At 38.4% G+C, this 26,185-nt stretch overlaps 1 protein-coding gene across 12 annotated transcripts in view; it reads left to right on the top strand.

Moving 5' to 3' along the window:
- NUMB (NUMB endocytic adaptor protein) overlaps positions 1–26,185 on the top strand; it is a 92,781-nt gene that overhangs the window by 26,945 nt on the left and 39,651 nt on the right. The window contains exon 1 of one of the 12 annotated variants that reach the window (XM_019281578.3): positions 10,336–10,469. The exons of the other annotated variants lie outside the window; for them this stretch is intronic. The gene's annotated coding sequence lies outside the window, so the exon portion shown is untranslated. Of the gene's footprint in view, positions 1–10,335; positions 10,470–26,185 lie in introns of those variants that run through there. 12 annotated transcript variants of the gene reach the window in all.

The following is a 26,185-nucleotide window of genomic DNA, read 5'->3' as shown; positions in this document are numbered from 1 at the left end:
TGACATCTGTATGACGTTGCCTTGCCCTAGAAATGCAGGGCAGGCCGTAAGGCATGAGTTAATACATAAGATGAAAGAGCTGTATAATGTAAAACAGAATATATAACCACCGGGATGCATCATTTAGGTTTCCTGAAAGTAACAATTCACTTTCATCACAGTTATAAACAGGGAGGTTGTGCTATTGTTGAGAAATCAGCTGTGTTGCTGCCTTATCACGCTCATTCCAGTATATATCACATCTGTCAGGCTCTATTTTTGACCACAGGAGCAAACTTAGCCATCATTAGCATGATACTTGTGGCATAAAGTTAAACAGAGTAGAGAGGCAATTTGATTTGGTTATGGTTTCCTTGTTTTGTTTGTATCATACTGAAATGGTTAAGTTAGAATAAGCCCAGTAAGAAGTTTTTCAAGAAGTGCCTTTCCCCTTATTTTGCCCTTTTTTGAATCTGAACTTCACTGCACCTCCTGCTTGTGTGTGCATGAGGAATGGAATGTAGAAAAGGTATGACTGGGATTGGCTTTGGACCTCAGTTTTCAGGTAGGTGTTTAGGGACCTGAAGGACAACAGGAAGGACTTCTCTAAGTGCATCAGCAGTCAGAGGGAGATTAAGGAAAACATGGAAAAAGCTGAGGTACTAGATGCCTTTTTTACCTTGGTCTTTATTGGTAGGATTTGTCGTCTGGAGTCCTAGGCCTTGGAGACTAGTGGGGAAGTCTGGCACAATGAAGATTTAGCCCCAGTAGAGAAGGACCAAGTAAGGGAACATTTTTAAAAGTTCACTATAAGGAAGTCCATGGGAACTGATGGAATGCACCAATGAGTGGTGAGAGAGCTGATACCATAGCAAAACCACTCTGAATTATTTTTGAAAGATTGAGATAATAGAAGACTGTTCTTGAGGACTGGAAGCAAGGAAAGCAAGTGTTGCTTTTGCCTCCAAGAAGGACAGGAGAGTCTGGGGGTTTGAAGACTGCTCAGCCTCACCTAGACCCCTGGGAAGATGATGGAGCAAATTCTCCTGTGAAACCATTTCCAAACATAAGAAGGACAAGAAAATTATTAGCAATACTTATTGTAGCTTTAAGAAGGGGAAATGTGCTTGAGCAACCTGTCAGCCCTCTGTGACAAAATGACTGGGTTGGTAGAGGAGAAAAGAGAAGTTTGTACTGTTTGACTTTAACAGTGCTTTTGTCATTTTCTCTCTTAACCCTTGTTGACTATCTAGCTGATGCCATCTGGTCTAGCTAAATAGAGAAGGAAAGGGATTGCAGACTGGCTGAAATGCTGGGCTCAAAGGGGTGTGAGTGGTGACACAAAGTCCAGCTGTAGGCCAATTAGTAGTGGTGTGCCCTAGAGGTTGATAGTAGGGCCTGGGCTGTTTATTGTATTAATACCTGAACGATTAGACAGTGTGCACCCTCAGCAAGTTCACAAATGATTCAAAATCGGGAGGAGTGGATGACACAACAGACAGCTGTGCTGCCGTTCAGGGGGACCTTTGACAAACTAAAGACATGAATCTCTTGTTCAAAAAGGTTCAGCAGGCAAATCTGCTGGAAGGGTGTCTGCATTCCAGCATCATCATCCCTGTACTTCACTGCTCTCACCATTGCCAGCTGCTGGCAGACTGCTTGTACTCTGCCTCGAGCAGCTTACTGCTATTTACTTGTGGTGATTAGACTAAAATATGCAAAAACTGTTTGGAGAGAACTATCAAAGTCCTAGAGAAGACTGTGATAACAAAACTAAAACATTTATTTTAAGGATACTTCAAGTGTTGATGAGGTGATTTTCACAGCTCTGGACCATTTTTTAAATGTTACTTGATGTCAGAGTTCAGTGAAGCAAGGAATGTGAAAGTAGTTTTAATCACAGCTTATATCATGGTTTGCCCCTTGAAAATTTGCAGTGTTCCTACTGTCTAGCCCTCTGTTGCTGAACCCACAGTCTGTACAGTCATCCCTGCTGCCACAAGTTGCATGTGGTTTATAAGTTATTTCCTCATGAAAATGCAACATCTTGTCCATCTGTCCTTAAGTCTTCAGAACGAAGATTGTCACTTCACATTATTGTTTGCTTAAGCACCTCTCTTCCAAGATTTTGTTCACAGTTCTCATATTTTGAAATATTTTTGCTGTAGTTAACGGTTGCAAAGAAGTGGGTTGTGAAGAGGCAAAACCTTTGAGGATGAAGATTAGGAACAGACTCTGTTCCTAACACAGAGCACAGAAGAACACAGAAAGTTGTCTGTGTTTACGGGTGACCAAAATAGCTTTAATAGAAGTGTTGGTGTGTATGTTAAGCATCTCATGTGATGCCTTATAAAGCATTTGATACAAGAAATTGGAATCCAAAAGAAGGACTTGATAAAGATGACCCATATCGATTGTGGTGGCCAAACTTGCGCAGTAGGTAGGGGTGTGTGAATTCTGGAAGGTTTTCATAAACTGTATAAAATGAAACTCTAATGTGACTACGGTTGTTTGAAAGGAGGGAAAAGCAACAGCTTTGTAGCGTCAGTGCTCAGTGTGAAAAACGTAATAGTTCACAAATTTCAGGAGGAAAACTTGGAATCATTATATGCTACAAATTATGCTCTTCCCTGCTAAACAGCCCAGTGTATAAATTTCTGTTACCTAAGGTTTGGGCTGGTCTGCTGTAGTGTGTCTTTGCTGTGGTTTGAGACTGTGACATCCTTCCATGGCTTTGTTCTTTCATGAATGGTGGTGTATGAGTGGAAAAGCCATCGCAAGCTTCTAAATTATGGGCAGCCTCTGGAATGGTGATACTTATCAATGTTGTTTAGCCACACTACTAAACCAAACCAAGCCCAAAACTTCGATTAATGTGATTATGCGAAGAATAAGTGCCAAAGAATTGCTGCCACTAATACTTGATGTAGATGTTCATCTATAGACACAATATCTTTGCAGGCTTCTGTGGTTACTTTTTCTTATGTTGGCTTGGCAGGTGTGTCAGAGCAAAGAACAGATTTTGTTAGTGCATCAGTGATAGATGGCCATATATATTAATTTCGATAATGAAGTCGCACAGGTATCTTGAGTTTGTATGAGAAGGGAGAATGCAGTTTGTTTGGCTGGAGGTGAACAAAAAAAAATAACCTCTCCTAGTGTTCTGAATCTAGAATACTGTTCCAGATGATTTATGGGTTCCAAGGTACTGTGTTATATGAAAGGGGCATTCTCAAGCTTATTTATAAATCAAACCTGAAAATTTACGTTTGCTGCAGCATTTTCAGCTAACAAATATACCTAAGTGCTTATGCATCATCATAGTGTAATCAACTGCAATCAGTTTGGCAATTGCTTAGATAACCTTTGGTGGAAGGAATATATCAATAGAAAGGGGTTCCTGTTTTAATCCTAATAATGCAAGCTGGAATGTGTGTTGTCTGCTGGATTGTTATTTGAAGTGGATGCCAGAAATTCTTATGATAAAATCAGCGATAATCATTATGCCAGTTTAAGGAGACACCAGCTCCACCCCAGAAGCTCATAGGAAGCAAAATCTGGAAAATGTGATCTAAGATGAGACTGTATGTCGGCCCTGGAATACCTCTCACGCCAAATATTAGTACCCAAATTCTAAAAGCCTTTCTGCCTGTGTGACCTTAGTTTTATTTCTTGTCTGTGAAATTGATCTTATAATTTTGTGATGCTCTTGGCAGGGAATTGGTAAGAAAAATATTTATACAGTTGCAGCTCTGTGGTTCTTCCTCATGTATATACTTGATTCCAGATGTCTAGATCCAAGCAGGAATTAAATGGAGTTGATTTCCTTTTTTAAAGAGATGGTAGTCAGATCCCTGATGTGTACAGTAGCAGTAGTAGTGTAGGTTGTTGAAGATCTTAAAGTGACAATAAGTATTTAAAGAGAATTGGTTTCTCATTTTAAATAGAGGTGATTATGGTGCAGTGTAATATGAGAACCATAGCATTACAGGCAGGTGAGCAATCCAGGACTTCATGAAAATCTTTTGATAGACTTTGCTCAGTCTGAAATTTGACCTCAAAAATTAACTTTTGCACTTAGAGGTTGCTCAGTGCAGTTGAAGCAGAACAGTAAAAATACAGTGAAAACAAAACAATTCTGTAACAACTCTTTGAAAAAGGGGTATTTTTCTCCTGCAAGTTTGTAGAAAGCCCAAGTAGCAGCTCATAATGTAGCGATGCTTTCTAAAAAGATATGTTTATGACTCTTTTCCATGTACTAAAGTATTTCTTTATTATTTAAAATGGCATCTGTGAATTTAGCAATACTTCCAGTTCCTGAGAAAAGGAGATCTCAGTCTTGCTTTACTTTATAGAAAATGATGTGTATACATTGTAAGGAATGTGACTAGAGGCTGTAAATCATAACATCTGGTCTATTCGGCCTGGATTGTGTGATTTGCTTTGTCATTGTGTTAAAAAGTACAGTATGAAAGTGAGCTTCACTGTTTGAACTAGGTTTTAATATATGCAAGCTCAAATTTGATTCTTTGAGCTTTTGCAGCTCCTTGACTTTGTGACTTGGCTTTGTGTTTTGATGTGTGTTGCTTGCACAATTCTCTTTGCTATTTGATAAAATTACATTCTCTCTCTCAAAAATTCTTAGCTGTTAACCGTAACCTGATATTAAAAAATTAGGTAATGCATTTTATCTAAGGTATGAAAAGCTTGAGCTGGAAAAAATACCAAGTGTTTGAGATCTCATCCGCCAGGTTTATTTTCTTCCACATCTTGGTTTCAAGTGCAAGTGTCTAGAGATGCAAACTAATTGCTTACACTTAGTGATTGAACTAAATAGTGAGAGCAGGCTTGCCCAACTGTTTCACTCAAGTAAACAATGTTAGGGTTTATAACACTAACCTGAATTAAGCTTTTATGTAGTTTTCTGTAGACATTTTAATAAAAAAAGATTGAAATAATGTTGCTTATTTGATCAATGCTCTCCACTTGCATAAACTTCAAGAAAAATGCAGAGATCACTGTTCATTCTGGGAGAACTGGTAGCTAAATATAAAGGTCTGATAATAAAAACACAGTAAAACCACATTTAAAGTAGTCATTCGCGTAATCTGGGCCAGTCTTCTTGTTAATTTTGTGCTTGAGAAGATAAGACCTTTTGACCAGTAAAAAACAGTAATTTTACTTAGGATAGAAATAGGTAAAATACCAGTTAGGAGCCCTGCAGTTTATTATTGACCTAAACAACTTGTTCTGTAAGGACTTGGTGCCAGTCCTAACAAATATTGAAAACGAACCTGATTAAAATACTTGTTGACCTTGTTCGTTATGTCATGGGATCTCCTCAGAGGTTTGGGAATGCAGTCCTAAAAAACGAAACACAGAAAAAAGTCCCAAAGCAGTAAACATCCCATTTTTTTCCTAAATAGGTGCATACACTTTACTTAGTGAACAGACTTGGACTATGTTCACATAAATTCCAAATATCTATATTGGAAGAAGTAGCAAATAATTAATAGTTTTTTTCTGCTAAACCGGTTTCAGGAAACATGTAACTTCAAAAGAGAATGGATGTAACAATGAAAACTTTCACTCAAGACTACCACACAGGGAGCCTCACAAATACATTCTTCCTAGTTCCCTGCAGCTGCTAAGTGGACATGTTCACCAGGATTTCTGGCGTGGACAAGGCTTGGTTAGAAAAGCCTCTGTGTTCTTTGACAAGAGTTTTTTTTGAAAGCCAAAATAAGTAACCAGCGAAGTGTATTTATTATCCTAATCTCCAAATTTGCACGCTTCTTACTGCTTTCCTGACAGGATGTTTTGGTGGACAGTGTGTCCCTCCCTTAAGGTCAAGACAGGACAGGGAGTAGATCTTCACCCTTTGGAACTGGAGCCATTTTAAACAATGATGCACCTTTGATATGTGATTGTCTGCAGAGAAGAGGGGTATTAGCTACAGCACTTCCTCATATTGTTGTGTACTCAGAAGCACGTCACTAGGAAAGTCTCAAATCTTTACAAAGTCCACATTGTAAACTGAACTGTGTGCAAAGCTGTAATTTATGAGAACTCAATTTCTTGAAGACCTTTGTACTAATTAGTTTAAAACTCTACACTTGCTTTGTAGATATAGTTTAGTGGGCTGCTTTACTCCATGTGACACAGCTGTTTGAAATAGCAAGATCAGTCCTGAGGGGGTTTTTTTGATAATGTTTGGGTTTGTTTTTCTTTTCCTGTTCCTTTAATTTTTTTCCCAAAAATGACTTTTTTGCAAATCATGACTTTTAATTTACATCCTTCACATCTATATAGACTGACTTAGACACCTTTATATAGCAGAATTAGAGGGCTGGGTTGGTAGGGATTTTTTTTGGTATTGTTTTTAAAGCTGTTTTCTGCTGGAAGTTTTCTTGTGAACTTTTTTCTGTGTAGCAACTCATTTCTGTCCTTACGGTGCTGTGAGTTGGTGTTAAGTGAGTGCTACTTCTGGATTACTTGTGCTATTGCTGATCATTATGTAAGCTTCCCAGTTTGAAAAAAATGTCACTAGTGTAATTTCAGTGGCAGGGATGTAACATTTCAAGAACTACTTGACACAAAGAATGCAAAGAGGTATCATGCCAGCTAATGCAGATGGGGCTTATTTGCTCACCAGCCTGCAAACTGAATTCGGAACCAGCAGTTTAATGTGTTTTCCCAGGTGTAGCACTTTGCTTATGGGGGTGTTGGTCCAAAAAATCTGCCCTTAAAGTGTTCTCCAAAAAAACTGAATTCCGTTTTGCTGCTGATATGTAACATGTTTTCAGATGAGTGCAAAGGAGCCGTCTTTGTAAATTAAAATTAAATGAGGAAGGGGACTCTCTGTGTGTGTGCTCTGTGTTGTGGTGGTGGTAGTTTTTTCCCCCCAAAGATCTGAATGTAAGTCTGATCTCTGATTACAGCTCAAAGAGCTGCCGGAAGATCTACTGTAGTGGTTTGATAAGTGGTTAGCTCTTCTGGGAGGAAGGTTGAGAATGAATATCAATTTTTGTAAGAGGTTTGATTTTTCATGTTCAAATTAAAAAAAAAGCTGCTTTATTCAGGCAGTAGACTCTACTCACCAGAATAATGGTTGAAACAAATGCATTCTTGATACACAAGCTGTAGATTTGCTTCGAGGTAGTAGTTTTAAGTATTGATATTTGATAGGACTTTAGGATTTAATTAGGAAGTGTTTGACTTGCAGAAAACCACATGCCAACTTAAATATGTAGAATTCTAACAGAAAAATAGTAGTGTAATTAAGAGCAACTAGCAATTTCATCAGGGATTAAATTATTTTGTAATTCTAAGTAAATTAGAAATAGTTTTGGTGCACTCATGGCAGTTGTAAAGCAAATACTTTGCCTTTAAAGGGGGAAAAAAAGGTGGAAAAAGGATAGGAGAGGAAATCATGGCAGTCTCTTTGGGTTAGATTTAATATTCACAACATAGTGATGTGTTGACTGCTGTGATGAAAACTTTCTATTAGTATCTTCAGGGAGATGGGGAAGAGGGGATTAGAACTGTGACTTTCCTACTGAGAGCCTTTAATTTTGGTTTCTACAGAAATGAAGAGGACAATTGTCCACTCCTGAGCCTTCCTGAATATAAATGTGATGTTGTCTTTCACTTACCATGGGTTCTTTTTCTGTCTTTGTTTGTTTTTAGCTAAGAAGTGCTTTCTTTCCTCTGCTGTTTTTAATGGAACAGAAAATGGAGATGAAAAGGCATGGCTTCTCCTTTAGGCTGGAGTTTGCACAGAGGCTCTTTGGTCTGTTTCTCTTCTTTGTGTGGGTTGCTGAGGACTGGAATCAGTCAGGGCAGCAGGGCAGTGCACCTGGGAAGCTGAGAGGGAAGGCCACAGCAGAGCTGCCCAAGACTGGTGTCCTCGCTGTACAAAGTACAGAGTACGAAGGTCCAAGCTCTTCCTGACCCATCATCCCAAGCATAGTAGTGGTTTGGATCAGTTTAATTCTGGTAGCATTTTTATGTGTGAATGAAGGGAGTGCGATAACTGTGGAAGAGCCCAGTGTTATCTTGTGAAGCTGTACAAGTGAGCTGGAAGTCTGGCCCTAACTCACATGTTGTTATTAATATTAGGACTTGATTTTGTATTTTGGTTACTTGAAGACTGGTGGAAAGGGTTTTTCTTCCCCTCACTTTTGCCTATAGGGTATTTATCTATGAGTGACGATGTTCAAAACATGATACTTTGGTGTATGTTTAGATAGTGATTGATGTTGGGGGTGGGTATTTCCTGTTACTTAATGATGCTTTAGAAGAGTTAGTCATCATTGGCCAGGAAATACCAACTCCAGATTAGATTGAGTTCAGTTATCTAAAAGATATTTCAGTGTCCATCTGAATGTGGTACGTTGCCAGAGACGTTGTGTTTATAATAGCATCTTGTTTTAGTGCTTAATTATAGTATTAGTGGTTGTATGTGGGTTCCGTGTGCTATAAATATGTCATCTTGAAGTCACTACCTCTGGTGCCCCAAGTTTTAGGAAGTGGTCGGACAGTGTTGCCTAAAAGTTGACTAAAATTTTGTAACTGCAGGAATTTTGCATTCTCAAATGAAAGAATACTTAGTACTTCTCTCCCTCCCTGTCCTTGGCAACCGCAGTTGCCATCTATGTGAATTTTGCAGTATACTTCAGGTTGGGATTCAAACTGCATCTTTTCAGGTTAATCAAGTTCCCTTCTACTTTCTGAATGGGAGTGATGATTCTCTGCTTTTAGTCCAGTGTACAAGCATTAGTCTGTACTTGGCACAATAGAAATAAGTAAGTTTGTTTAAGAAAAATGGACAAAAATCCAGACATTAACATACAGCACTATCAAACAACCATAGTATATATAACCAAATTGGGGGGGGGGGAAGAGGAGGGGTATTTTCTGACATTAAAAAAAAAGTATTTCTAGGTATTAGTAAGACCCCCTTTCCAGAGATACTTGTTCTGGATGTTTGCTCTAGTCTTTACTGGCTAGGTAAACCATGTTGACTGAATATATTGTGGGAGTCGAGGGGGGTTAAAAACCACCAGTGACTTCTGTAATTCAAGGCTGAAGGGAGAAATTCTGAGAATGTCTTCCTGGCTGGTTCTATCTCTCTTCTACCTTTTGGCTTTTTTCCTTCTCAGGACAGGTGAATTTTTCCAGCTGTAATCTTGTGAAAAAACATATATTGGGACTTAGCTATGTATTTGTAGTCCTCTATGCTTCCATTAAGTATTAAGCTCCTTTGGAATAGGCTGAAACTTGCTGATGTCTAGGCTTGTAACTGTCTTATTAGTACACCTTGGGATCCTCTCTCTGCACAGTTATTTTTATAGGTGTGTGCTGAAGGGTAAAGTAGCTCCATCAGTCACAAAGGACAAACTTGACTGCCATGAGTAAAAGCAGGATTCATGAATAAGACTCAATTTGGTTTACAGAACTAAACATACTACACGCTGTACATACCCAAATGGTTCACTCTGGACCTTACCCTGCTCCTTCTCAGTTGTTCTTACAAGTTTTCTTATGTTATCAGCAAGCACAGCTGGAGCTGGCAAAACCTTGTGTAAGCCTTGAAGATGCAGAGGAAATGAGGCATCTCCAGTGGCCTGTCCCACTGATGCAATTGCTCAGGCTTTGCAGAAAAGGCAGGGTGTTGCTGAAGGTTTCACTGAAGTTATTGTACCCAAGTTGTTGCCTGCTAAAACCCACTGGTTTTCATTCTCTGTCACAGAAGGATGGACTTCGTGAGCACATTAACTGCAGGGGGGAAAAAAAAAAAAGGGCTCCAGTAGATTTTATTTTTAATTTTATGTAGATGTGTCAGTTGCTGCTCTGGTGGAATATAATAAATGACGGTCACATAAAGCTGTGCTAGTATCTATAGCAGGATATAGTTACTGCTTCTGGTTGAGTTGTCCTAAGGTATTACGACTGTAGTAGTCTGCTAGAAAATGTTTGCTTTGGAGTCTCAGAACTGATGCAGGTACTACCAGAACCTGTACAAAACAAGGCAGCTGAAGGTGGCTTTGGTTTGTGTACTGTTTCACAGACCCAAGTTAGATATCCTGGATGTAGCCTTTGAGGCCATGTGCAGTTGGTTTAGGTTTCCCAAAGTGTTTCAGTGTACCTGAGGTTTAGGTTTCCCAAAGTGTTTCAGTGTACCTGACCCACGATGAAGGCTGTCCAGGCCCTTCCTGTTGCATGTCACGTCTGGATGCCTAATGTGAGGGAGTGTGGGTGGTGAAGAGAATTTGCAGGGAGTGTCTCAGGGCAGCCTGTCCAACGAAGCCCGTGTCACATGTACATTCTTGCCTTACCTTCTGTCTCTTGCAGAACTTTACCTTTTCATGCTCTGAATTTTGGAGAACTCTATCATCTGGATTTATTTGTCTGTAGTGTAACTGACCAAGTCTGTATGGGTAATAATCTGTGGAGTCCTTAAAACAGCAGACTTTTTTTTTCAAATGGTAAGTAAAGTGCTATGGAAACCAACAACTTAATACTATAGGTAAAAGTGAATGTTTTGTAGTTTTCACATCCTAGGTGGACTGGATTCAAATTATTGAAGGAGGTATTTGTTAGCACTTGTTTGAAATAGGTACAACAATGCACTCTGTCAGTTCTCCTTTCTTTGACTGGTTGTGTAATCTGTTTATTCCCTGAACTAAGCTTGTGAATTTCCCCATAATTTCTTAAAAACTGAATACCACATCTTTTTGTCTTAATTTTTTGTGAGCTTTAAATTTGAGAGATTCTGTGGAAGATTATAAATTAATTGCGGGGCATCCTCAGGAAGTTTTTTCCTTTTTTAAATGTGTATTCTAAAATAGCTGAGAACCTCATGTAGAAGTGCTTTTTATGTTCTCTGAACTCATATCAACTTAAACCTTTAACTTCAGTGAGATCTTTGAAAAGTCCTTCTAATTGTACCCATAGGAGAATCTTTAACCACTTAAATTCAGAAAAGGTTACTAGTTAATGACATGTTGAAAGTTTGAACCTTTGAAATGTAATATAATATAAATGTAAATAAACACTGGGTGTTCTTACAGTGTATTTAGTAGATAAATTTAAATGTTTCTGTAGTTTGAAGACTTAAGTCTTGCTTGGATTTAAACATCATACTCATTAAGCTGATGCTATTAATATTCAGACTTGTCAGAATCTATTTCCTCTGTGATGCCAGTCAATAATTCGTCACTATAAAAGCTAGATAAGATGTCATTTAGCAATAGCTGTGCCAATGATGAAGTAAATTCTTTTTATTCATGTTTTAGTTATGTCCTTAGTTTTTTTTCTTCTCAGACCTGGGACATAATGCTTAGTCAGTAATACTGACACACGTTGCCACATTGCCTGCTCCCATAATCTCTGGGTAACTGTACCTACAAAAAGCACATTGATTCTTTTCTTTCCCATTCCCAAAATAATTTATAAAGAAGAATCAGAGTCAGAGGTCTAGGTTCTGATTTTGTACCATAGTGAGCATAGATTAACTTCATATGATGGTCATCAACCTGGGATACTTAGGTTTTACAGAGGTGTTCAGTCATCCCTCTTGCTGGTGTATTGCAGTTCCTTTGGTCCCTTCTGGAGTCTCCCTTCAAACAGAAGCTGAGAGCTTCAAATGTTGTAGCTGTTTTAATTTTACTGACATAGCCATTTTTATGTGTAACATAATACTATTATCCAGCAGGAAATACAGTCTCCTACTGTGAATCTCAAGACTATCAAATATTTTAGGAATGCTTTCTAACCTTCTTTCTAGCATCAGGGAAATAAGTATGTCAAATAGTCCTGTTCTGCACCATCCTCTATCCCTTTAGGAAAAAAATTTACAAGTTTGCTTTAGGTGTCTTCACTCTTGTGAAATGTAAGATAATTTTAGAAATTCTATTCAGATATTCATTGTTTTGTAAATCCAGAGTGGCTTCTAGAAGGGGAGTGTAGCAGTAGCAAAATTTACAAAATCCTTTTTAGTAGAAAAGACACCTATAGAGATATTTTGAAAAGTAAAAATATTCTTAGTAGAACAACACCCTCCCCTCCCCATCAAACAAAAAAACAATGAAAAAAATAGGAGTAAGACCATTTAATTGTAAAAGCTGGAGCAGATAATATGTATGTTCAGCTATGATCTTAAGCTTAGGCAAATTTTAGGTATGTTCTGTGAAGTTAGCTTATGTGGTCAGTCAGATCTTTTGGGTTTTTTGCCTTACTAGTTAATCTGTTTTTTCACACAAATTTTACTTGTTTTATGTAGAAAAGATAAATTCAGTAACGCAATTGTATGCACTGGTATGTAATATACAAGGGGAATTTTTTGTAGCCCAAGCTTGTGATTTCTTTCCCAGCCTTATTTCTCAGTTGCTCTGTTTTTGTGAGAGTTCAGAACATGCAGGCTGTATGCCTTAAAGTAGGCCATTTCCTGAATCTCCTCTTATTCCTTAATTTTGTGTAGCTGGAACTTTGCTCGGTGTCTAATTAGTATTTTGGTCTCCCACATACAGCTCCAATCTCCTCCTGTATCTCCAGCACTGGATATTTATAGCAAGCCCGCCTAAAAGCTTTATTCCAGCGGTGAGAAACTGACTGAGTCGCACATTGTGATTCCTCCTGCGCCCATGTCTGTGACCAACTGTGGAGTCTTGGCATGCATTGCATTCCTGGGTGTGGTTGTAGGACAATCCAAGATAACCTCAGTTATCTTGGCTTTGCTACAGCAGCCTGTTGCATTTTAGAAGTTCATGTTAGAGGCTATGAAAAGCATTTAATTCCAGACTCTGAAGTTACTCTGTCACCTTCATCTTTAGTCCTTTTTTGTAAGCATTTAGGAAGAGAGACATTATATAAGGAATAAAAAAGGCCTGTGTAGATCACTAACTTGGTATTTTAAAATTTATGTAGTTGTGATTGCTTGTCAGCTTTGGGGTTTAGAATCCAGGGCACTCTGAATTTCATCCTTTTCTTCTGCTACAGTTTCAGGGTTTCGTCTTGTAACACCAGTAAGTCTACTCCCAGTCAGAATGACTGTAGTGTTTAATCTTGAGAAGCTTCTAAAATGCAAGTTGATGGACAAAAACAGGACTCAGCCTTGAGTTAAACTTGAAAACAGAAGGACCAAGTACAGGAAAGAAAACCATGACTGAACATGGAAAAAACCACTGTAGCTGTCAGACATGATGCATGGACTGCAACCCTTTCTGGTGATAAGGAACTTCCAATAGGCAATGTGAATATGAGTGTACTGGAAACTGTTGTCACTTGATGGTGTTGTCATCGCTCAGACTCAAAACTTGGAAGGGCTGAGGAAGTTCTGTCGGTTTTTGTAGCCAAACACTGTTTACTTTATGAAGATGTTTCTGTATAATCCCTGTGTAAACAGTGAAACAGTGCTGGTGGTCAACTTCCAGTGGGTGCATTTCACAATAGAGAGAGGTAGAAAAGGAGAACCTGATTTTTGCAAATGTGGCCCCTTCCTTTGTAGAGTATTTTCTTACAGAGAGTGAGGGAACAATATAAGAACTCTGAACTCGTTAAATAGTTAATTTATCCTCAATAAAAAAGGAGTGACTAAAGTAGGCTGCCCTTGAAAATAGTTACTACGTTTGCAAATTGACAGATTTCATTGAAGAAGCCTTGTTTATGTAAAATATTGAGTGTAAATAGCTGAAGAACATGTTATTGCATTCATGATTGATCTTCTTGGGTGAGGCTTGTGAGTTCATCAACTTTGCCTGACCACTGCAAAATACCAATTTGGCGTTACTCTTAAATATGGTTAGTGTGAAATTTGAGGAAAAGGTGTTTGTGGCTTCCAACAGTACTTTTTGAGGCATGTGATTCAAATGCTTGTAGACACTTGCATAATTTTACTGTTACGAGACTAAATTGGTCAGAGAAGCGTATGTAATATCTACCTGGCTTTTTCTGCTCCTACTTTATAGAAAGTTCTGTGATATAGGAATCCAACTTCTCAAGTCTCAGTGCTGGCAAAGTTGTGTCTTTATGCTTGTATTTAGAAGGGAAGGCTTTATATAAATGCTTTTGGCATTTCTTATTTACAGTGGTTAGACTGCTATGATATTGAAAAAAATCTCTTACAGAGAAATGAAGAGTTTTGTAGTTCTTGTTTGAGAACCCTTTCCTTTTCCAGAAAGTAATACCACTGGAGGAGACCACTGCCTTTAGACCTGCTGTTTGTTTGATGCGATGTGTGCAGCTTAAAGAGAGCTGCAGGTAAGATGATCTCAGGAGGTGGAGTTTGAGCTGGGAAGATGCAGTGCAAACCATAGGCAGAGTAGAAGGGTGGCTCTGTAATATAGATAATTGAAGTGCACCTTATGGACAATCAGCCTTTGGAATTAAATCTGACCTTTAAGAAGTAATGTGAGGTACTAGCAAGTGCTTGATAATGTGAGTAGGGAGACCTTAGCCATTCTGCTGTAGACAGCCTTTGGCTTGCTAGAGCTTTGTTGATGTATTTTTGCAAGACACCAGTTGTCATTGGTTAACCAAGGGTGAAGATTGCTAAAGCTGCTGGAAGAACAGTACAGTTTGAGTGGATTTTCTAAGTCTTGCCATGCGCACCAATGTTTTCTGGCTAAGTGAAATGTGTGCCTTTGCTAATCTCAAAGGGACATAAGGTGATGCTTGGTCCTCCAGGGGTTGTGGTAAAGACTCTTATACAGAACTTCCCAGCAAGAAGGGATTGTCACAAGATATTCTGAGTTGAAAGGAGCCTACAAGGATCATCAAGACCAGCTCTTAAGTGAATGGCCCATATGGGGATCAAACCCACAACCTTGGGCGTTATTAGTACCATGCTCCAACCAACTGAGCTCCTCAGTGGCACATTATGCCAACTTCTTAGGAGATCTGATTTTCCTAGAGCAGAATAAGCTCACTTTCTGCCTCAGTTCAGTACCTATGTCACCAAGTCACTATTTGCATTCCCTGCTCGTAACTTCGTTCCTGTGAAAGTAGTAAATAAGGTGGAGTTTAATATATGTAGAGGAATTGTAATTGAGGAATGTATAATTGATTCCTTGTGAAGGAAGGTGGTGTTGTCTTCCATCTAATTTTATTGGCATTCTGAATGGTGTTACCTATATTGTCAATGTCATATATGCTGCCTGTTGTATAAGAGAATTCTGCACATTCTGTAAGGATTTACTTTAAAATTTTCTGGACTTAGAAAGGGAAGGCAGGGGATGCTGTTAAGAATGATGATCTATGAATGGAGTAGTTGTGCTGCAATCACCTGCCAGAATAATGGAGTTTATTCAAGGTGCTGTTCAAATCAGTGGACTCTGTGACCAGTCGCTGGTGAACGTAACACAGTTGTGATTTTTATGGTTGTGTGAATCTGGCAGCACAATATCCAGTGTCCTTTTCACTGAGTCCCTATCATGCCTGCCTTGCTGCTGGGTGCCAGCTGTTCCATTGCAGGCATTTTTAGACTGCCTTCCTCTTCATCCTGTTTTCTGATGCCCAGCTCAGTTGCCACCCCAGGAAGCAGCTGTCTTTTATGGAAGTAAGGTGATGCTCTCCGTACGAAGATGGCACCCCAGGGCACATGATTTCATCTGTCAGCCTGGGCAGCAGCAGCAGCACGATTTCCTACTTGCCCTAACTGTAGAGCTCATACTGCTTTTATGTCAAACTCATTCATACCAGGAGTGAAATTTGTTGCTTTCCACTGTGGCCATTCATCAGCAGGCAATGCAAAATATGGCAATGGTAGAATCTGAATTATTCAGGGAAAACTCATGTGAGTGAAGCCTTGGTTACCTTCTGCCTCTTGCCCTGTACTGTGTCTGGTTTTTGAGGAGTGACTGGTAGCAGTGCACTGTGCTGCAGATGTGGGAAGGCTGCCTTTGGGTGCAGGATTTCAGGGTCGCCAGGTGATATTTCTGTCTTTGCTGAGCTTGAAGCTTCATTGATTGCTCTGATGGACTTGAGAATGAAGACAAATTTTCCTCATTATTTCCTGTTTGACTTTTCTTGTTCTTTTGCCAAGCAGTTTAAAGTTGGGAAGATGACAGCTAATGTATGATTCAAGAGGCTGTTGCAGCCATGAGTTACTTATGGGCAGTGCACTATTTGGGACTCTCTCTATTTTGCCACCACACTCTGTGTGTTGCAGCAGATCATTGTAGCTGTTTTACTGTAGTGAGCAACAAGAGATTTAGAAAGGTGAGAGACATCTGTGGGTTTCACAGTTCTAGCCTAGCTGAGGTCATTCAGTCAGACTGGTGTGTTCGTGAGGACTGTTTGGCATCACTGGAGCTCCTGAGTTGCCACTGTTGCTGGCAGCCCTGCCTGTAGTCCTGCACTGACTTCTGGGCAGCCTGATCTCCCTCTGGGAGAGCATGGCCTGCTACGTAGCTGTGGAATTCACTTAACCTTCAGAAGGAGAAGAAGGAGACGGAAGTGTGAGCCCATATATGATAGACAGCATCCTGCTTTGCTTAAGATCATGACAGGGGTGAGGAAGGTGATTTCGGTACCAGTAGCAAAACTACTTACTTCTCTAGTTCAGGGTGATGTTAATATTGAACTTTTTTCCTGGGTTTGAACAATTGTGACAAGATGGCCAAAAGCTCAATTTGTTTGAATAATGAACATCTTTGTCTTTTTGTCCATGTCTCAGATGGCAGCTTATTTTAAGGAGAGTCAATAGGTGCTCAATTGAAGTACAATATGCAATATTTCTGTAGTTCTTAACAGCCCTAGCTGACAAAATGTTTTACTGATGGCTTGAGACATTTCTGACTTAATTCAGTATATATTGCTTGTGATTATATTTTCATTTGAAGCTTTTGAAATAAAAACACTTTTTCATGATCTTTTCATGATCTTAATCTTAAATTGTCCATTTATTTACAGGTTGGGGCTAAAATAAACACAATAGTTTAAAATCATTAGGTGGGAGAACTGTTAATGAGGAATGGTGAGACAGTTTTGTGAATATTTATGGGATTTTGGTATTCATGAAAGAGGGTGATAGTCTTAGCTCCTTATATAGATAAACTGGGACCCTGAAAGGCAGCACTGGTATTTTGAGATGCATATTTTAACTTTGTCTTTTAATGTATGATTGGTTAACTGTTAAAGTGGTTGGTTAAACTTCATCTCACTCAGTGTTCTGTGTCTTACTGCACTAAGAGTATGGGAACACTTTTGATCTTAATTTCTAGATTCTTCAGAGAAGTTCAGTGGAGGTTTTTCATTATTATGTGAAGGTTATTTTAAACTGTCTGCGTTAGAATGCACGTCCTGGCCTTAGTATTCATTTTGAGATGTGAGTACAGCTTGTGAAGAAAGCACACATGCAAAGGTTCATTCTGGCTTTTAATGCATGTTTGGTTTTTGTAGCAGAAATTCTGTGCTGATCTTGAAAGAGATAATAAAACCTGTATGCTAACAGAATTAATATGGGGAAGAGAAAGCTAACAGAAAAAAGTTGAATTAAGATGCCAGTATTTTATCACCAGGAAGGTGGTACAGTAAGTCTGAAACCATTATATTCTAGTCCATTATATTCTAAGACTTGACCTTCTGAATTACCATAGACTTAATTTTGACTAGAAGGTAAAATGCTGATGTGAGTTCTTGCAGTTCATTTAGTAGGTAAGGCAGTTTTACAAGTTTGGAGCAGTCTGTCTCAGATAGTAACATGAGATTCACATATATTCCTTCCCCCCCCCACCCCCAATGTTATATTAGATGAACTGGTTTAAATATTGAAGGCTGGAATTAAAATCTTATTGTGGTCTTGGAAAGACCAAGTATTTTGACTAGATTGCTAGAGAAATGAGCATATTGCTTCCATTTCTTGATAAAAGTTTGTGTTAAAAAATCTTCATTATCATGAAGGAATTTTGTAATTATTAATTTGATTTTATGTGAAAAGGGTAGAAACCATCTCTTTGGATGTATACAGAGTTATTTATTTAGAGAAATATATTTTCATTGTTAGGTATACTGAAAGTGAGTTTGTATAACTGAGCTTTTCTTTCTCTTCACTAAGTTTAATGGGAGTAAAGAAAAACGGTCTGGAGAGGAACCCCTGGATTTACTGATGTCTCAAGCTTTATGTGATAATTCTCACTGAGCATGTAGTTGTGGATTCATAATACATTATTGCTGGTCAAAAATAATGTGTTACTAATTTTAATGACCGTCATGAAATCTGGTAACTTCACAGAAGGAAATGTCTAAGAGATTATTATCAGTGTTTAAAAAAACAGTGCTGGTGAGATTTTGTAGCAATAGCAGTTGAATTCCTATCTACAGCCTCCATAAAGGCCAACATTACTATCCCTATAAGCAAAAGGCTCTAAATGCCAAGTGATAGGAAGAGGGAGTGGGGAAGGGAAGTATGCATCTGTTTATAAGAGCAGATATGAAAAACTTGACTTGGAGTTCTTCCGAAAAACCTCAAACCGTTAATGCAGATGGATTGATTTATCCTTTTATCACTTAATTTCATAGAGATCACCTCTTCTCCCCTTGTACACAAATGAAAATATGCAAACATTGAAATTAGTAAGATGAAAGGTTTTGGCATCAGTCTGAGAAGCTTCAGGTCTGTTGCCATGAAGAAAGAAAAATCCAGCCTTGACTGGAGTTGTGGCAAATTGGTATAATGGTGTAATAATTCCAGATTGTGAGGTTGTTCTTCAAAAGAAACACTTAAAATTATCTTAAAAAACATTGTCTTGTGAGGTACAGGGAGGAAATGACGTAAGTTCCCATTTTAAACCTTTTGTAGCCCATATTGGACTTTATCATCTCTCCTTTATTTCAGCCCATAGGTTCATTTTTTAAAAAATATCCATGGAGTCATGGTTGTAGTTTCAAGAAAGAGGGATTTTTAAGAAAAGTACTATGGCAGAATCTGAGGGGGGGGGGAAAGAAGTAAGTCATCAATGAAGATATTCTTTCTTCTGTCCTATGAACATCGTTCTGGTAACTGATTCTACTACACTTGGGTTTGGGGAATGTTTTTTCACAAAATTACGTACATCAGGATATTATGAAGGTAAATGCTTATAAAAGATATTTCTTTAGTTATGTTGCTATATATAATTTTCAAAATCACTGAAATTGTGCTTAGATCTTAAGGCTTTGCAGTAAGCAGGCATGGGAAACATTAGGCACAAAGTGAGGTTTTACATGCTGGGTTATCGTAAGGAATGCTAGTTGTCTGTATACAAAATGGTACCAGAAAGGTGGAATTGTGTTGGAATTCTCTGTTTAGACACCTCTCATAGGGGCTATGGTGACAGATTCCATAAATGTTTTGTGGGTTCTTCTGTGGGTAATGAAACATGTGGTTTGTATTAGCATCTAGAGAAGATGCAAAATATTTTTAAAGGTATTTAACTGGTGAGGGAATTCAGAAAGCATTGCATTCTGTGTGCTTAAAAGAATTTATAGCTTCTTATCTGACTTTGTTAAGCTAGCTTCCGATTTGATTACATTTGTGTAAAGCAAATGGATTTGGGAAATAATTCTGTTAGTTCCTTGTAGTGTTTTGTAAAGAGTTATTGTGAGAAAAGCGTTATGGAACAACTCAAATCTTGCACTGGACAGGTGTACAAAAGTAATTCCTACTATAATAAGTAGGATTTGTGTAAAGAAAAAATCACGTTCTTAGAAGTCAACCACAGTTGCTATGCTGGACACCAGAGCGAGTTCCTAAGAACATTCTGCCTATCTTTTACATGAATGTGAAGTTTTTCTGTTGTGAGGCTTAATGAGGGATGATGAAATGATTTTCTGATATTCTGACAGCCAGAAGAAATTACTGTATCTTTTCTCTCGGCTCATTTTTATTATTAAAACCTGCCATTTTTCACAAAAGCTTGATAGAAAGCTTCACAATTTCACTTTGAGTTATAAATGAATATTAAAAATGCCTTTTGTGTCACTTGCCCTCCTCCTTCTTTGCATTAGCTGCAGTCAAAAGTGTGGTTGATTTAGCGTGAACAAGCTGAAGAAAACCCACAGATAAGAGGGCCTTAATTATATTTAGCTGTGGAGGATGAGAGCGACTGAAGTGTCTTGAACTGCCATGTAACAGCTGCCAGGCTGTGACTGACTGGAGTGCTTGGGCCCAGTGCAGTATTGGTATAACAAGGAGTCATCTGTCACCCTGTGAATGACACACTTTGTGGCAGTTTAAGCTAATTCTCATTTCGTAATTGAGAGTGACTAGTGCACCCATGGCTTGTTGCCACAATAATTCAAATTTTGTGAGCTATCTGGAATATACAAATTCATTTCATTTGAATGTCTTGAGCTATAGAAACCTCTGCTTCTGTGTGTTTGGGAAAGGGAGATCCTTACCACTGTAGCGAGGCAGCTCGTGGTGGTGCTGGGGCAGTTGGGTGTGAACAACTCTGCTGTGGTGCTGTGACAGCTGCAACGCGGAGGTGTGGCCAGCTGGACTGGCCCTGAAGGGACACCAGCTTGTGAGTTGTGCTGCTTCGCAACAAAGGCTCCATAGCACAGTAATTCTCTCTGACACAGTCAGTGTTGGATCCTGGGGAAGAATAGAAGATTAAGACACGAAGGAAGACTTCCCAGCTGGTCAGATTGGACTGGGTGATTTCCTAAATGGAAGGCTGCATCTCCACTATAGGTTCAAATAACCTTTGGAAGTTTTGATCCAATGATTAATCTGTGTGGTTTGGGGGTTTGTTGCTGTTGTTGGTATTTTGTTTGTTTGTTTTGTTTTTTTAATTATTATTTAAAATTTTTAAAATTCTTTTTTATTTTTAGTTTTTAAACTTTCCCAGAGCTAGGAATTGTCCTAGTTAATTTTATATCATGAAGAGAAATACTCTTTTATTGACACCTGGACTGCTGGAGAATTCTGTTGTTTTTCCACAGTTTCTGCAACATAAGAATTGAAAAATCATCATTCCCTTTTCATTTGCTAACATTTTGATACTGTAATTTTTGTAGCCTTCCCCACTAGAAAATTGCTTTTCTGAGGTGAAGACCTTTGATGTATCTAATCTGTCCTTGAGCAGAAGGTGTTAAGTAGTCCTTGCTATCCTCCTTATCCTTGCCACTTTCCTGCACCTTTCAGTTTCATTTCAGTGAGGGTATATTAAGTACAAGAACTATGTGGTATTGAAGCTGAGTGCAGTCTGATCTTATGCTGCGGCATCATACTGGCTTTGCTGTGCTCCTTTCATAATAATTCTTACTACTGTTTGCTTATTTGACAATTAAATTTTTAGAGGACTAAACGTGAATCCTTTCCTAGACAGTGGTAATAGCTGAATTTGTATTCATTGCTATTAATAATTAAGGTGGCTTTTTTACCTTTCTTCCATGTGCTTTTCTCTGCTGTTTTCTTACAGAAGAATTTCTTCTTGTGAGATGATCTTGTCTTTTCAAAATCAGTTTAACCTACTTCAGAACATTTTGCATCACCTGTAAACTGTTGCTGAACTATTTTCTTTTGGGAGCATATATGAATGAATGAATGAAACATTGCTGGCTGTGGTGGAGAGCCCTTTTTACCTCCCTGTTTTGTATCTGATCATGTGGATTTACCTGGTTTCTCTGTACCTGAATCCTACTTGCTGACAGACTCAGCAGCACTACTATTCATTCCCACTGAAGACTTCTCATAAAGCTGATCCGAATTTATGGTTTGTTGCTCCAAATGTTTCCGGAATGTTGGCTACGTGGACTGCTAGACTGGACCATGCTGTGGGCTGGTGTAGATCAGTGTTGCAGGATCAGTTGTCCAAAATGCAGTGGCTTTCACTTTTGTGAAACATTGTATATGAACCAAGGGTAAAGCTTCACTATGAGTACAAGTATATATTTTTAAATCTTGCTGAAGTATATCCTCCTAGTAATCTAGTTTAGTGCAGTTGGTTCCTGAAATGCATGCTCTGGATCTGTAGCTTACTTCATCTACTCTTTCTGCTCTCACCCAAGAGCTGGAACCAAAAATACTATGAGTGTTTGTATGTTTCTGAACTCCCAGTCAGTAGGTAGTGATCAGGTCAACAGCACAAAGGTATGATTGACTGATGTATATTCGACCCTGTCTGATACTAAGCAGCAGATGTTTGGTCTTGTCTAGTCAACTCTGATTATTTGCTTATAAAATACTCATAGGTCCTACTGAAGTGCAGTGTAAAAACCTAAGATTTGTGATTGATCTACCAGTAAAAGTTGCTTATTTTACTTGTCAAGTTTTTTTTTTTTAAGTTTTGAAAATGCATTTATTTTCATGGGATTTGACATTTATAACTTCAAACTGCAATTTGTGGAATTGAGTGATTAAAAAACATACTTTTTGTCTGTTTCAGCCCTTTCTGTACTTTCTTTTATATCTAATTTCATTTTGAAATTCAGCATGTATTTGTAAAGATACCTTTTAAACTGAGATGTTCGTGTTTGAAAACTGTTGAGTTGTCTCATATTTAGCTGCCCTAAATGTCAATGATGCACTTGGAAATGACATGGCTTGGTTAGTTAAAATTATTCACATGTGTGCAGATGAGCTGCAAAGCAGAATTACTTTGACTGCTTTCCACAAGGCATAGCTAGTGTTTCTTTACTAAACTTTTGCTTATTTTCAGTTATTATAGATGATATAATTCAATGCACTTTGTATCACATAAAGTGTTTAGGAGACCTGCTTTCCACTAGTGGCTGACAGTCTGCAGGGTATTTTTAGAGTGAGCCTACAAAACAAGGGGATTACTGCCTTATATCTCTGCTCTTAAACCTCTTAGCATATTGTATAGTACCATAGTCAGAGTTTGCAGTTGCTGTGGTGTCTGTTGAATTGGGATATTTGCTTTAGAATAGTTATTGATGGAGAAAATGAGGCTTGCTTTCTTTTATTTGCTGAATTTCACAGGTTTGTGAAAGGCAAATGATTTATCTTACATCTGCTAGAAAGAGCATTGCATATCTTTAGGAATAACTTCTGTCTTGCAATGATCAAACTTGTATTTTTGTGACAGTTTAGGAGTCTTAATGTTAACTTTGGTGATGCTTCTGTTACATAACGTTGTGGAATACTGAGTACTGTATTTAATTGCTGCAGTCTGGGGGTATTTGTATTTGAAAAGTGTATTTTACAAAATTCTAAGCTTTAGGACAGGGCCTCTGGTAGCTGAACGTTTTAGCCACATAATTGTTAACAGTGTGTTGAAGTACAGCTCATTATTTCATTTCCTGATATTTCATAAGCTGTTTGCAATTTTTAACTCTGTCTTGTGCCAGTAAGATGTTGTTGTCATAGCATTGTTTTTTCCCCCTTCTTCCACCCTCATCCATGGTGCAAATACAATTGTCAAGTGCTCTGGAAAGAGTTGTGAAGTGCTTACATGATAACCTTAGTTCAGGTATAAGACTGCAAGAAATCTGATGGATTTGAGAGGATGTCTTGTACCGCACATGATAGCAATGCATCACGATTTCTAAGAATGCTGTCAGAGACATTATTGTCACAGCTCTGATCTCTTTGCTCTTACATAAAGAGTTTAAGGTTGTCATTTCTGCTGTATTTTCAAAGTATGATCTAAATATTACTTTCACTGTTGGAAGGTGAGTTTTCTATAGATGGTATGCTTGCTTCAGTAGACTTTTAGTTATGTATCCAATAATTGATCTTCAACAAGGAAAATCTCCTTAATTGGAACTCTAAATAATAATAATAACAACAACAAAATGTATTTGCTGGCTGAACAAATGAAGAAATGCTTCGCCTTTATGTGTATTTTGATGTCTTAGAATGCTTACTTGTAGTATTGTATTATTAGATGTTAATTGAGTAATGAAAGGGTGAATGGCTTGGAAAGGCGTGTGGTGAATAATGTGGTTAGTCAGCCTGTATTGCGAAACAGGGCTGTTAAGGTTTTAGTGAGCATGCTCATACGGTTACATGCCTTCATTTGCTTCAGTGTGACAGTGCTGGATTTAATTAGATTTTATGGGATCTAAACTTACAAAAAGGCTCAAAGTTCTGCATTCAGAATCTGACACATGGGGTGACCTTTTCTTCCTTAGAAGATAAGGGTACTCTGTGTTCTTGTGCTGGTGAATAATTGCAGAGAAGCTGTTGCAGGGCAATTGCAGCAAGTTTTGGCTAACCTTTACAGTAGGCTTGGAGAGATAGGACATTACATGTTTTTGTACTGTGTAAGTGGGAGAGGAGGGGAGAGTGTTTGCTTAGCAGCAATGCTTAATAAGGATTTTTCAGAGAAGTAAACTCCATCCTGGCAGCTTCATAATAGACAAGGACAGACTATTTACCTTGGAAGGAATCAACTTGCTTTCCTAGCTTGCCTCTTTTTCTATAAATGAAGTGTTCTTTGTCATCTTAAGTTTAGGGACTCAAATTGTACATTAGAGAGCAAAAGAGATCTAAAATGTTTTGAACTGCTTTTATTTGTCTTTGTATTGCAGGTCAGCCTGCCAAACCCAAATCTCATCTCAAGAAAATGGCTTGAAACTAGCATATTTCCTTGTTGATATCCTCGTGTCCTGGTTATAGCCAAGATTTACAATAATGTTGAAGTGCCAGCAGTGAACTATATTTTATTGGAAAAAGCAATGTGAATTACTCTTCTAGAATATGGAAGTGTGGGCTATTAACATTTGCTGGTGCAGGCCATTGTGGATTTCATAATAAGGTTCAGGTTTTCATAATATTCAAAAGATAGCTGTTAAACATTAATCTGTGGACAGATGTGACCAGGTTGTACTTGCACAAGAATTCAGTGCTTTCTAAGGATACAGATCTTCACAATATGCAGAGGAATGTTTTTGGAGTGTTTTCCTAGTAAGTAGGTTAGGTAAACACATTTTTTTCAACGAGATTAAGATTATTTGCATTTCCTCTTAAATCTGAAATATCAGGTACCTTTGACAGGAAGAATGCGTCCTGATTCAGAAAGCTTTGATGTCAAGAAATGTGAGAAAAACGTATTAGAGATGGATGAGGTTTTTGCTCTGGGTTTCAGCCTCTTTTTGGCTTGGCCCTTCAGCAAATTTCACTGGGGAAGAGCACATAGCTAGCAGATGGTTGTGCAGCTGCTTGGCCCTCACCTGTGTGTGGCCAGCAGGCAATACAGGTATGAATGAGACCTTTTTTTTTTCTTTTAAATTACTTAATCTGATAATATCAAGTTAATTGAATTAGTTGTATATGGAGGCTTGTACATTTTAGAATGATTCCACATTGTTCTTAAAAGTGTATTTCCATGCTTTTTGAAGTGCATGCTTCAAGGAATTTTGTTCATGTATTAATACTACTCCTGGTGATTCAGGCTTGTAGGAGGACTCTGTACTACAAATCAGGAGGATGGCACCCGGAGTGCATGTGGGTGTATGCAGGGTGGGGGAGAAGGAGGGTGTTCCCTCCTGCCCCTGGGTACTCTCTATTTGTTGCAGGCTACAGAGAGTACTTTGCCCTTGTTTGACCCATGACTATCTTTTTTCTAAATAGGTAAATAGGAAACAGTATTAAATTCTGAAAGAAAATAGAAAGTAATCCCAAACCTGCTGAATGGTTTTAAAACACTGACTGAAGACTCAATACCCGTTTTAATCCTTTTTCATTGTAAACAGAAACGGTAACAGATTATTGAATGCAGATTAAATAACCTTTGTGAAGGCTAGTGTTCAGGAGAAAGATAAAAAAATGTTTGTGCTGTTTCTTTTTCCTCAGTGTTGAAACTGTAAGTGGTTGCTTAGTGTGAAATATGTAGTACATCCTATCTTAAAATCTGACCGCTTGAACTGCAGGTCAGGTACCCAGGTGCCCATATTGTCCTTCTGCCCTGCAGATTCTGTAGTTTGGATTGTCCTGTAGCAGTTTTTGCTCTTCAAGAAGCACCTATGCACAGTGTAAACGAGTTGCTTATCTAAAAGGTATGGCTGCATGGGTAAACTCTTGCAAAGCTAAGCTCCAAATTTGCATCAGCAGCAGCTTCCTCCTGATCTAACTTCAGTTAATATGAAAGCTTACCCATCTCTCACTGAAGAGTAAATTGCTGGCTTGTGCTCACTGAAGGGTAAAAGTGAACACACTTGTACAGCAGAGCAGCTAACAGGACATGAATTAACATGCTGGTTTATCTTGCAGTAATTTGTTCTGCAGCCATAACCTGATGATGCACAAGGCAGT

The sequence above is a fragment of the Corvus cornix genome, chromosome 5 (assembly GCF_000738735.6).
Source record: "Corvus cornix cornix isolate S_Up_H32 chromosome 5, ASM73873v5, whole genome shotgun sequence".
Taxonomy (NCBI): Eukaryota; Metazoa; Chordata; class Aves; order Passeriformes; family Corvidae; genus Corvus; species Corvus cornix.
This window is presented reverse-complemented; position numbering and strand designations above follow the sequence as displayed.